The sequence below is a fragment of the Sitodiplosis mosellana genome, unplaced genomic scaffold (genome assembly GCF_009176505.1).
Source record: "Sitodiplosis mosellana isolate CC-2019 unplaced genomic scaffold, AAFC_SMos_1.0 Smas_scaffold_6167, whole genome shotgun sequence".
In the NCBI taxonomy this organism is placed as follows: Eukaryota; Metazoa; Arthropoda; class Insecta; order Diptera; family Cecidomyiidae; genus Sitodiplosis; species Sitodiplosis mosellana.
The window spans coordinates 4,665,474-4,675,999 of NW_022601408.1; the positions used below are offsets into that span (position 1 = coordinate 4,665,474).

The following is a 10,526-nucleotide window of genomic DNA, read 5'->3' on the forward strand; positions in this document are numbered from 1 at the left end:
GATGCCCTTTCGAACGCGCATGGGCATTTGAAAATCGGCGTGTAACAGTATGGGATGTTTACTGGTCAACCAAATCCGTTGCACAGAAAGCTGTTATGCACCCGTGCTGTTCGCTCTTCGGAGTTGTTCGCATACACATCGTCCGTTCATTGTGTTTCATACGAACGAAATCAGTACACAGACACGTGTGTATGCGCTGAACGCTCAAAGACGAGTTCCATACGAAGCACGGAAGATGCAGAGAATGAAAACATAGGCAAAAAATTTTTAGTCAGTAATAGTCAGCCAAAAAGTCCGAAATCAAGCGGGTGGCTACTCAATCACATATTTTTCACACGCATCCCCATTTCAGATGGCGCCACCGAATAGTGAGATTTCAAAAATAGCCTATTTCGCTAGTCAACACACCAGATAATCTCAATCAGTTTATTTTCAACGACTAATACTATGTGATCAGCCAACGTCAACAGATGACGTTAGCTTCTACGTGATTGTATTATTTAAAGAACGCTCTTGATATCTCACAGTGAATAAAATATATGAAAAACGAACCGGTTTTTACAATCCAAAATAAAAAAGTGAACTGAAACCATACATCCGCAGGTGAACGAATACTTTTTTGACTGACTGTATGTAACATGTGTCGTTTAGTAGTAGATGCAGAGCAAGGTAAAACAAAATATCTCCTTCTGACACAGTATAATAAATGCGACGTGCATTCATACCATCGATTGTGTGGAAAGCCAATAACTCGTACACACAGACTTCGCTACAACGACTAAAGAACACGAATTGGTAAGATGGTAGCCAATGATAGGAAACTCTTATAGTTCTTAAAATCTACCAAAGAGGGCGCCAACAGCTGTACATAGAAATGTCCATAAGAAAGCACCCTCTTTGTCAAATATCTTGTTGTTGGTCAAGAAAAAGTGTGTATGGTTTCCTGTTGTTGGTTGTAGCGCAAGTTGTGTACAACTCGATTTTATAGTTTGCCGTTTATTTGAGAACCTGCAAACACTCATGAGCTATATCTAGCTGAAGGCTGCGCGATAGCATAGCTTAACATGCAGTATATTAATTGCTCTGCCTAATATACCAGCATATCGCACACACACAGGTGCCGCACACACTTTTCTCGCGCGCAAACGGTTATATTGGGCAGAGCATTAATATACTGCATGTTAAGCTATGCTATCGCGCAGCTTTGATTTAGTCGAGTCAGATAAGAGTATCGCCTAATAAGACAGTATCTCGAAGCATGGAGAAAAATGGGGAAAACGTAAGAAGAATGTCATTAACATTGTATCTATTTGATGAAGCTTTACTGTTTTGTTTTGTTCGGTCATGCTGTTGTTGTTATCACTATTATTTGTGATTCATTGCTCATCTCTTGTTTCGTTTGGTCTTTGTTCGCTGTTTGTTGTTGAAATCGCCGTTGTAGCAGTACACTAACAATAACATCATTTGAAAAATAAAGTTGGTCGAAATTGTTGGGAAGGGTGTAGAGTGTAGACGCACTCATCTTGCGCTCACATTGTCAAATATTGAGTAGTGTCAAATATTGCCGTCAAAGTGTGTGGCGTTGTTCGTTTGACAGCTAATGGTTGATACTAAAGTGAAAACAGGGGCATAACTAGCGTTTTCGTATCTAGACGTTTAAACGGTTGTATTAATCGATAGATCGGACCAAAAAAATAAGATTTCGAAAAAAAGGAGGGACCCTGCAAAAATTTTGAGTTACGCCCCTGGTAGAAAAGCTGAGACGTTCGGGTAAAACTCTCCCTTGTTTTCCTCGTAGTTTTATCTATTTTCGCCGTGTCATAATGCCATTACTCGTAGAAATTATTTCTATGTATTCGACTTTATATTTCTTGATAAAAGAAATATCAACCCCAATTTTCTGTTGGAATGCTATGAATGTTCGGCATTTGTGTGTAACATTTGTATTCGTCTTCTTGGTGTCACTCTTCCTATAACACCATTTTGTATATGCATGGTATGTGCATAATGTATAACTTTATTTTTCACGCTCAGTCTGTTGTACGATGCACGGTGAAAGAATGATACTCAACAATAAAAGTACAAGCGTTTTCAAGCATTGCAACATTTATATTTTGAAAAGGCGAAAACAAGGAATGCCTTGAAATGAAGGGAGATGATGAAAATGAAATGAATGGAAACATTAACATCCAAGACTCAAGATTCAACACCATCAACAGCAATAGCAAGAGCAAAAATGGTAACAACACATCGACATTTTTAAAATGTTACAATGGAAAATGAAACCACAGATCTACATATCAGACTTTTTTAAAGCAAAAGTTAACTCACTGTAGGCTTGAACGCAGACAAAAACAAAAGCTGTATTTCAAACAATCGAAGAGAGAAGAAAAAAGGGATGAAAAGAAAATTGTGATGTGCTGTGCTCAGTGAAAATATATCACCAATAATATTACCGTGCAAAATGGAATCTGAAATGACATTGCTTGAACCATCATGAATAAGTTTTTTCTACGCTTTTTCGTTTTTCATTTTCATGTTTAGTAAGCCTACACCCTACATACAAAGAAAATATTTTGTTTTCTAGGCGTTTCTCTCTCAATTTTTTCTCTTTTGATCGATCTTTACTAAGTCACATAAACTCGGTATCCGGATACAAACACAGAAAAAAAACGCAAAAAAGACAAAACTCAAAAAAATGATAAATTTGATTTTTGATCAAAATATTGGGTAAATGACGGTTCTGAAGTTCGATTTTCCCAAAATAATGGTAATTTATCTTGATCAAATCCTCGAAAAGTGTATTTTTATGGTACCTCACAAACTTTTAGAAGAATAACAAAGCGAGATAGAAAATGAATGCATAATTTCTTGTTCTATATATTATACTAGTAGCACCGTATACCAATACCAATTAATAAATCAACACTTAACTTAATATTTTCCAAAAAGAGACAAGATGTTAGGCATTTTCCTGCAATCGGTTTCTCTAATCACCATGCAACATATGCTGTAATATATGTACCTTCGGAAAATTTTCAAATATTAGTGAAGAGCAAATCATTAAATTTACCGATTGGACTATTTTTTCATATGATTCTAAAATCGATTCAATGATTGAGCATTTATATGAAATTATGAATCGTTTTCTAAACGAAGTATTTGTCAACTTAAACAAATAACATCAAAATATTGTCCAGTACCGTGGATGAATGATGAAATCAAAAATCTAATGGCTGAACGTTAGTTGATTTATGACAATTGGAAACAGAAAACATGAATCAGGTGATTCAATTTATGAATCTTATGGCAAAATTGATAATAATATTGAGTATGGAATTTGATTCACAGATTTGGAATAACTAGAAAATCGTGAAGAAAACGAGGTACATACAGGTACATATTAGCTAGCTAACTGAAATTATCCAGCTGAGCTCGGCGGCTGACGAGTATGCGTTGAGTTGTTTTAACGCATTTGTAGTGTAAAAACGAAATGGTGAGTAAACTTACCATTGGTAAGATTGAACCTTCCAATGGAAAGTTTACTCACCATTTCATTTTTACACTGCAAATGCGTTAAAACAACGCAATGCTTTCTCGTCAGCCGCTGAGCTCAGCTGGATAATTTCAGTTAGGTAGCTGATATTATCCAAATAAATTGTCTGGGCACATAATGCTGAATTCAACAGTGAATTTACATCTGATATTTTAAACGACCATTTCACTAAATTAAAACCACTCTCGAAAATAGATTTGAAATTGAAAAAAGTGAAATCGAAATTCGATTTTAATATCGTTTCATCTATCGATGTACGACGCGTTATTTAAAGCATAACGAGTAATGCTACGGGTCCAGACGAAATAACGCCCAAATGCTACAAACTGTTAATTGAATCAGAACCAATATCCATTATCGTTATTAGTTCATTTAAATTGGCATATTTTCCAACAAAACTCAAAAATATATCAGCTACGCCAATTCGCAAAGTCGAAAACCCACTACAACCATCTCAATTTCGTCCTATAAGCAATGCCAACTTCCTATTAAAAGTAATATGAAAAACGAGTTGTGACCAATTCACAGAATATTTGGAAGAAAATAAGCTAATATCAAAAAATCAGTCGGGTTTTAGAGAAAAACATAGCTGCACCAAAGCGATTCTAAGATTAACTGAAGATATTCATAAGTCTATATCCAGTGGCAAATGCGTAGTGCTGGTATTACTTGATTTCACGAATGCATTTGGATCTGTGGATAATAACTGAATAATACAAGTTCGAAAAAGTGTGGGTATTAGTAATCATATTACTATGAAGTGGTATAAAAGTTTCTTGAGTGAATGGCAGAAAATTGTCAAACACAAAGAAACAGTATCACAACCTCCGACCATTACACCGGGAATGATTCAAGATGAAAACAATTCCCAAATTTTGTTTTCCATTTTCATCAATAATAATATAAATAAATACATCAAAACTGCAATTCCATTCTTTTTGCGGATGACGTACAAATTTATACTAAATGTGATATTGTTAAAATTGATGAAGCCATCAAAACTGTCAATAATGATATTAAAAATGTTGAACAATTTTGTGCCGAATATAGAATAGATATAAATCCAGAAAAAAACAAAAGTGACCATCATATCATCAAAAAACAATTTACACAAACTGAACTATGAATTATTACCGAAAATATGCGTAAATGGAAAAGAGATCGAATTTGTCGACAATATCAGAGATCTGGGATTCCAACCTAATCGAATAAATACAAACGATCATCACACAAAAATCATAAAGCAAACAGTTTTTGGCAGAGCGGCGAAACCGAACTGTCATCATCAATTACAACGCGGCTGTCAGAATAAAGTTCAAATTAAATATACGCGAGACAGTCTTAAGTGCACCTTCGTAGAACGACTCGTTGAATTTGAACTACTATGTTTGAAAAAGACAACGTATTTTCGTGAACGTATATTATTCATGGAGTGAATAAAAAAGATAAAATCAAATGGAAAATGAATATGTGTGTAAAAATATGTTGTTTCTTTCTTTCCTATTTAAATGCAATGAATGATTTGGATGACACATCCACATTATCAAATTTAGAAAAATGTGTCCAACATGAACAAATTTATTTAAGTTTTCTTTAGATTTGCTGATGTTCAAATGAATTTTAAAATCAATTAATTCAATTTTCTCATTATTTACGTTCGCTTCCTAGAAAGTGAGCTTAAATGTGTTTCAGGAGCCATGGGAATAAAGTGGCTCCTTAAACACACAATGGCTTTGTTCCACCGAGTGCAAAAATTTGTTCTACTCATTGAACATGTCAGTAGATACTTAACCTCACTTTGTCAATCAAAAACAAGAAAAATGTTAGCAAAGAGTTTTTGAGCAAAAAAAAAGAAAGTTCATATTCTTTTTCGGTATTTTTTCAAACGTTCCTAAAATATGAATAATGTTTTTAAAAATGGGTTTTCATATTAATACACTAGGTATATTTTTATAAATAATTGAAATATTTTTTAACCAGAATGCTTGAAATTTGTACTCATGTACTTATGCATACTTTTAGCGCGTTCCGCAACGAATGACAACCGACTACGCGGTCCCCGTTGTAGTTTGACAGTTCGGTTTCACCGCTCTGGTTTTTGGAGCATTAAATACATTAAATCCACTCAAAAAAGTTTTACCTTCTGACGAAATTGTAAATATTACTTTTCCGTACACAACGTGTCAAGGGAAAGTATAGGAATTGGTCCCGAAAACTTTTTTCGCAAAATTGGTTTAGATCATCATAAAAACTCAGAAAACGCGTAGAAAACCACTTTTTGAGACACTTTTCCGTTCGTGTGGCGTCGTCGTTGTCGTTGTCGTTGTCGTCGTAGCTGTTTGTTAACACGATAACTCAAAAAATAATTGAGATAATCAAAATCTGGAAATGCCAAAAGTTTTGTATCCGAAAAACTTAGTTTAAGTTTGAAGATGAGCCATTTTCGATTTGACCCTGGGGGTACTTGCCCTAAGAAAAACCTCAAAAAATTGACACTTTTGTATGGGAGGTACCCGTTAATCGATTCTGATTGGCTTCAAACTTTCTGAGGTTTCATTTTTTGGAGAAAAAATAAGATTCTGAAAGTTTCATGTTGATCGCATCTGCAGAAGTTTGATTTTTTCTCCTCAAATTTTGTCGACATTTTCTTGGAAAAAATTGAGGGCCAAAAACCAAACTTCTGCAAATGAGATCAACATGAAACTTTCAGAATCTTATTTTTTCTCCAAACAATGAAACCTCAGAAAGTTTGAAGCCAATGGGAATCGGTTTACGGGTACCTCACATACAAAATTGTCGAAGTTTTAGTTAAAGTGACCGATTTTTCACTTTATTTTTATTATTCACAAAAAATAACCAAAAGTACCTACGGACAACGCAGGACAACGGTACGGAAAAGTTTGGGATTACCAATGTAATTCTTTTTATTTAGTATCTATATTGTTCGTACTGCGCTAAAAGCCTATACATATAAACAATGTTATTATATTTGACGATATTTGAGTCGATGTAAATGACGATGTGGCAGCGCCACCTATATAGATTCCTTATTAAAATAGGTGGAACTATTGAGTGCGTGCACCATATCGCACGTAAATTTTCGATATGGCACCGTCCATAGAATTGAAACGTTAACCAATTTCGTAGTCACGAAATATCACCGTACGATATTGTTGTTAGTTCTATAAAATTGTAAATAAAATTTAAAATTCAAATCAATCGTGTTTTTAATTTAAAATGGAACAAATCCAACCTGTTCCAAAACCGCAATAATTATCAGAGATCTCATCGTGTATACAGCTTTATATCGAGATATTAGTAGCTCCTATTTTTAGGCGATAGCTGTGCATGTTTTTAATAGCAGCTACCGAATGAATACACAAACAAAGACACAACAACGGATAGAACACAATCAAGATAGATGTCGATTTTTGTTTTATTTATTTACCGTTATTTGTCAAAAAGTCTGCCTATATCGGAATCACAATATGTAATGTATACAATCCTATGCTTTGACGTTTGTCACAATATAAGCGCCACCAAGTCTATGGAAAATGAACTATGCAATACTATATGGGATGATTATGTTGAACGTTTGAACGTTTTTCGAGCGATCAAATTGAATACATTGGACTTATACGAACCAAAGAATCATGGCACAGATGGCGCTTTATTTTATGCATTCCATACACATTGTGATTCCGCCTATATCAACGCATTGCCACTGTACGTAGTACAGAGACGTAAAAAGTTCGTTATTTAGTTTAACATTGCCATTTTGTTGTTTGTAAACAAAAAAAAATCGCCATAACTAATATATTGGTAATGTAAATTGTGCATTCGTTCGGTAGCTGCTATTGAAAAATATGCACAGATATCACCTAAAATAGGAGCTAATAATATCTCGAGATATAGCCGTATACAAAATGAGATCTCTGATAATTATAGTAACCCAGAATCAATTGTAGAAGTCTCTAAGGTTATTGTAGTGGCCCAAAACAAAATCTGATTTTCATTAAGTAAATTGATCGATACGAATGGGCTAAGTTCATGGTACATGGGGAAAATATGTATTGGAACAAACTGAAGTTAAATATTGAATTAAATAGTTCGATGAGAGAACGATCCCCCCACGAAAACTAATATCAGCGATGCCATTGTGTTCAGCATTTTTGTGAACAAAAGAGAATCATTACAAAACAAAGGGATTATCAACTGCATTACTACAAAGCAGTTGGCTCGCTGGATTCGTTTCGTCAAGTAAACGATAGAGTTTATGTCACTTTAACGTATTCATCTTTTTTTTCTCTGTGCTGTTCGCTGTTCATTCATTTGAAATGAATGTTTTATTTGAAAAAAAGGGGAGTGAATTGACTATTGAACAGGTTCGTTGCTAAAGTGCATATGTGTCAAATCTATTGGCGGGGTGAGAAAATAATAGAAAAAGAAATGAATATGTTCATATATGTCGTAGTATACATGCTGTCATTGATGAAATTGCATTTTTAGTGAACGCACGCACACACGCCATCTCTTTCTCTTTCTCTTTCACTCACTCAAACTTGCATTTATTGTTTTCATACGATCAATGCCGTTTAACACTATTAGTTATAAAAAAAAATGCGCCAACAGTTTCCCGTAGGAATGTCCATAAGAAAGCTCACTCTGTACGGAAAATTTTCAACAAGAAGTGTGCAGTGTTAGACGTCGTTGCAGCAATTTACCACAGGCGACACCTTGTTGCACCATATAGTAATGTAAGTGAAAAATACATTGTACAGGTTTGACAGCAAACGTTAAGTGTATACCAACATACAGGGCATTACTATATCGTGCAACAAGATCCCAAGAGAAACGGCCAATTTGTTTACACGCTCTCTATAAATCAAAAATACACTGCAATATATTCACGCCTTTTGGACGCCCATTGAATATATTTTCTAGTTCTTCAGCGTGAAGCATATTGAAACATATTCAATCAATGAATGTATTCGTGACCATCAGATGGCGCTTCCGCTTAAATATCTTCCAGTATGTACTACGTTGAAGAATACGCCGAATATACACTAGAAAATATATTCGATAGGCGTCCAATAGGCGTGAATATATATTGCAGTGTTTTTTTGGCATATAAAAAGCATATAAACATATTTTCCGTGTCTCTTGGGATGTCGCTAGTAGTATATGCTCTTGCTGCAACCGCGTGATTGTCCTCTTTGGTTCAATACTTCTATTTTATCAGACTAGATAACAAACGTGCAATGAAACTGTATGATTTTGACAATAACTTATTTTACAATATTTTGTATTCGAGAAATATGATATATATACTAGAGTTTAAATGTGAACATATTACTCTCTATCACTCTTACCCCCGAATAACCTCACTGTATCGTTTAAAGTGGTTGTCGAGATCCAAATGGGTTATTTATATAGATGTCTTAATACGCTGTGCATACTAACTAGTTACTATTATCTATACAGTTCAAATAACACGCACCATTTACAATCAACGACATTAACATATAATCCAAATGTTGCTTATCTAAATCAGTCACCCCAATGTTGCACGTCGTTAGGATGTTGATGAAATTTTTGCACTGAGCGTCTGTCGATTTCGAACGAAATTAATCCACGTTTCGAAATCGGTGTCTCTCTTTATGTCTTTTTTACTGCTCTGTTTATATATACGGGAGTATCTTACTCCTGATATCGTCAATTTGTCAAATGTGTTTGCTTTTTTTATTAATTTTCTTTTTGCTACACATTTCTAGCGCGTTTGGCATACACTTATTCTGAATTGATTGTACTAAATTACACCGTATTCGCGCATGGTTCAATTGTTTTCATTGTATTAAATACAATCCTGGAAAAAATTAACATATGAATTATATTGTTTTGATTATGTCGAGTAATACTTTGCATAATTTTCGTATGTTGTTTCCTTTTGTGGTTCTATGCATTTACTTTACTTGTATTTTTTTCTCGCAAGCACAATATTTACGAACGCAATATCTTTTTAATTCGTACGATGCACAAAACTGTTCAAATTGGTGTTTTTCTTTCTTACAAATCAATGTAGCTTTGTTTGTTACATATCTGAGCTACAACAATTCGCCAAACCGAATTAAACTTGACTTTTATTTAAATTGCCAATTTCAACGTTATTCTATTGAAATGATTTCCAAATAATCGCTAAGCAATTTCAGTGTTTGCTTTTTTTGTTCTATCGATTAATTTTGTTACACACAATTTCTGTGCTTTCACCACAGTGCTGGAATCAAGGGGCTTTTAATTTGAATTGAACTGAATTCTGAATGATTTTGTCTCGTCGCTTCTTATCAATTCACTAGAACGTTTATATATACTGACTTAATCATTCAGTTTCAAGGAAAGTAAAACGTATAATTATTTTTTAATTTAATGTGAATTCGAAATTGTCGGTCGTTTCTTTTTTATTTATAGGAAATTCACAATTATATGAATAAAATAACTTGACAATATTACAAATGTACGAACGGCATGAAAACCAGCGTTTGCATCGTATACATGAAATGAACGAACGAACGAACGAACGAACGAATGCAAAACAAACACAATCCACTTGTATCCACGCTAAACCGGCGACTGATGATAGCGAAGAAATGTTACAACAAGAAAGCTCCACTAAGATCAATTCAATAAATTTGTTTTTTTATACATTCAGTGGCTCACACACAATGAACCCAGCACATGAAACATATTCACGCACTGTGAGAATCGCACGCGCTCTTCTCACTTCCCCACTTTTTCGCTGCTTTGTTCGATGTTAATGGTTGATGCCATTCATGGTGTATTTGTGCAGAGAGTGTACGTTTGCGTATATATAGTTTGTATGCCATTGCCATTGGTGCTCTCGGTTGTTATTACTGTTTGTATTATATACACTGTGCGCGCTGTTGTTAGACTTTTTCCTTTTTTGGTATTTCGC

At 34.4% G+C, this 10,526-nt stretch overlaps 1 protein-coding gene across 2 annotated transcripts in view; it reads right to left on the reverse strand.

Annotated features, from left to right (window-relative positions):
- LOC129575716 (band 4.1-like protein 4) overlaps positions 1 to 10,032 on the reverse strand; it is an 82,642-nt gene extending 72,610 nt beyond the window's left edge. The window contains exons 1-2 of one of the 2 annotated variants that reach the window (XM_055459656.1): positions 9,524 to 10,032; positions 9,057 to 9,422 (exon numbers count right to left, since the gene is read on the reverse strand). The gene's annotated coding sequence lies outside the window, so the exon portion shown is untranslated. Of the gene's footprint in view, positions 1 to 9,056 lie in introns of both variants that reach the window. The other variant, XM_055459657.1, reaches the window with a different exon arrangement.
- Between the last annotated feature and the right edge of the window lie 494 nt (positions 10,033 to 10,526).